The sequence below is a fragment of the Manis pentadactyla genome, chromosome 7 (genome assembly GCF_030020395.1).
Source record: "Manis pentadactyla isolate mManPen7 chromosome 7, mManPen7.hap1, whole genome shotgun sequence".
NCBI classification, from domain to species: Eukaryota; Metazoa; Chordata; class Mammalia; order Pholidota; family Manidae; genus Manis; species Manis pentadactyla.
Genome location: NC_080025.1, coordinates 101,044,379 through 101,047,738, shown reverse-complemented (window position 1 = coordinate 101,047,738; position 3,360 = coordinate 101,044,379). Strand labels below are relative to the sequence as shown.

Here is a 3,360-nt window from a genome sequence, read left to right as displayed (position 1 = left end):
GATGGAGATGTCTCCAGAAGCACATGCCAGGAAAGGTTACATAGCGTACACTTAAGAGAGACAGTGGAAGAAGGCCAAGGAAGGTTTGGAGGATTCAGCATGGCAGAATGACACCCAAATCAGAGGCAGCACCCTCCTTAAAAAGAATCCAAGGGGCCATGTCCCAGAAAAGGAATAGATCGGGGCTGGTCTTGCTTATTCACCTTGACAGAGTAGGTTAAAACCAGGATGTTTGTTGAAAAAAAAAACACACCAAAAAACTAGTATCAGCACCAGGAAAACCTCTTTCTTAAAAAATACTGTTCTTGATACAACACAGTCAGAAATTGTTTTAGGGACAATTTATTCACAAATAGAAGAGTGAGAAAGGGTAGTGGGAGGTACTAAGTTCCTTGATTTTTCTACCCTAGAAAATGCAAGTTGTTTATTTCTATGGATTGAGTGGATTAGGGTTAGAAGTGAATATTTTTTAAGCACCAAATATTAAAAAAAATACTTAACAAAGCCCTACTTAGGCCTCATTAGTTTTGCTGTCTCACAGGAAACCAAGGTTTAATTTCCCAATAAAAAGCAAACCCTGATTTTTTGAGAGACATGGACTTTGGAATCAGATACCTAGTTTTGAGTTTTAGGTCTAATTACTATAGTTAACTAGCTATGTGATCTTGGACAAAATAAGTCCTTTATGTCATAATTATCTCATCTTAAAATGCAAATATAATTATAATTACTGTAAGATAAATTTTAGCTGAAATAAGCAGGCAAAGAGAGGCAACAAAAGGCCAGGTAATTTATTTAAATACCCCCGGGTGAGGTTCTGTGGCCTTCTTGTCACAGGCCAGAGAAGTCACACCCGGTTGGGGAGGTGGGGGGCTTATAAGGGATTAGGAGGGGGAGGAGTGGGCAAGCTATCCTAGGGGGTATTGAGAGGTATGATTGGCTAAAGGTGACATAATAGTCAACTAGAAACTTTTTTCTTTCCAACAGGGAGGAGGCTGACATCCGGGTCTTAGTTGGCACATCAGGATGGAATTCAGGGAGAGCTGTCCCCTTTCCATATATGGCATGGACTTTGGGGTCTGGTCTGTTCTCCCCCTATGGCATCTCTCTGTTCTGTTTGCATGTCCTTGTTTTTCCTTTCTCCAGCCTAACAATTACTCCATAGGGTTGCTGAAAGGACTACCAGAATTAATCCATGTAAAAAATTTTCTTTGTTCTGGCATGTAGTATATGCTCACAAAATGGTAGATGTAATCATTATTATTGCTACAGGACATGATTTCCATGCTCTGAGAAAGTGAATTAGTAGGATATTCTAAATACTTTAGTGCTATAATGATATCCCTGATAACCTGTAAATGAGAAAAAAAAATACCTAAGAGGTTAGCTGTAAACTAAACAACAACAAAAAAAATGGATCACCTGAAGAACACTTGAAGATTCAGAACATTTCAGTGTAACCAGTTTGAAGTTATTATCCTATCTTAAGAAGTGTCCATCCCCAAAGGCTGTGTTCATTTGTGGGAGGAATAGAATAGTAGTTCCAGGCCTTTAGGCTTTATGACTCAGTTTAAAAAAAAATTTGGAGAACCTGATAAAGTGCTGCCAACTTTTGAATTTATTAAAGACCAGTATGAAAAAGATCCAGCATCTACTGCCACCATCATGTCATAAAAGAAAAGATGTGTTACCACCAAAAAATAATAAATAGCATATTCTCAGAACAGAGGCAGTTGTTTTCAAAAGTCTATTAATTTAGGGAGATGGTTCTTTCTTTTCTCCCCAAATAGGTGAAAATCTCATTAACAGCAAGCAACACTCTTTTGGAATAGCCTTTGGGATATGAAAGTCACAGAGACAAACGTTGATAGTTCCCATTGTCCAGGGAAAAGCAAGCCCCCTCTGACTTCAATCTATTCCTGGTCCCAGTCACAACATCATTACTAATATGAAGATAAATAGGAGATTTAGACAGTTGATTTTGAGTACTTTCTGTACTAGCTATTTGATTCTTTGTTTCCCCTGTTTTGATTTCATGCTCATGAAGCAACCTTCTAAGTTCCATGTAGGTCTGCCTACAGGAAGAGAATGAGATGATCACATGAAGTCCAAACATTTCTGGCAAGTCACTGAAATAGCTCTGATGATTTCTCTTTCCATGCAGCTTTATTATAGGGGATAGCATGAGCTTCTTAGGCCTACAGAGGTATTGCTGTTTTATTTCTTCTAGTAAATCAATCAATTTGTATTTTAGTGTCAACTTTGGTTTCTTTTTTTTTTTTTTTTTAATATGGAACGCTTCACGAATTTGCATGTCATCCTTGCGCAGGGGCCATGCTAATCTTCTCTGTATTGTTCCAATTTTAGCATATGTGCTGCCAAAGCGATCACTCTCTTGTGCTTTTTAGTCAACTTATCTTAGTTTTTCAGGGCCTAACATTCTTAGGCATTGAGAATATGAAATTCCTAGGCTGTGTAAGCAGCTGGTCTTCTCACAGACAGTACTACATACACACTGATCCATTTTCAGAGCCATGCCTTATCTACTTTACTGATGTTTTCAAGGAACACATAAAGAATAATAATGGCTTTATTAGTCAAGATACAAGCTAAGCTGCTGAAATATACAGACCTCTCCCTCTCTGTCCTGCCCCGAATATAGTGATTTAAAGTGACTTAGTTTGTCTAGGTGGAGGTCTGGGGTTGGCTTGGTAATCCTGCTCCACAAGAGCAGAGGCCCAGGCTTCATTAGAGACCCAGGTTTTTTCTAATCTCATTGTTTCACCATCTCGCTGAGAGTTGTCTTCATCCACATGGTTGAAATTCCAGTCCACATGGTTGAATTTCCAATCCACATGGTTGAAATTCCATGTGTGGGGGAATGGGAAAGAAAATGTCCAGAGCAAGGGGCTCCAACTTTAATGAAAGACCTAGAAGTGGCACACATCACCTCTGCTCAAATCCAGTTGGCCCAGATTTAGTCACATAGCCGTATCTAGCTGCAAAGGAGACTGGAAATGTTCTGCTCATTGTCATGCTCTGTGAGAAGGCATATAAAAAACACCTATTCCTTTGAATAATTTGTCTGAACCTGTAAATGATCTCTGTGAAATGTGTCCTAACCTTAAAAAGTTTACATTCTCTGACACACCACGGGTATGTACTTAGTTTGTAAAAATTAGCTCCAACTTGTTCCTTTTTAAAAGAACTCTTTTAAACTGCAAAATATACCTACAAAAGAGTATACGTGTGTGTATATATTTAATAACAACATTAATATTTAAAGAAGAATACTAAAATGAACACCATATCTATCAGTATATGCTTTGATCCAATGTTATACAGAGGTCCGAAGGAAAA

The 3,360-nt window shown here is 38.2% G+C and overlaps 1 non-coding gene across 1 annotated transcript; it reads right to left on the bottom strand.

The window, feature by feature from the left end:
* Positions 1–2,284: 2,284 nt before the first annotated feature.
* LOC118918592 (U6 spliceosomal RNA) lies at positions 2,285–2,391 on the bottom strand. The gene has a single exon (XR_005027202.2). It is a non-coding gene; the product is annotated as a U6 spliceosomal RNA (small nuclear RNA).
* Positions 2,392–3,360: the final 969 nt, after the last annotated feature.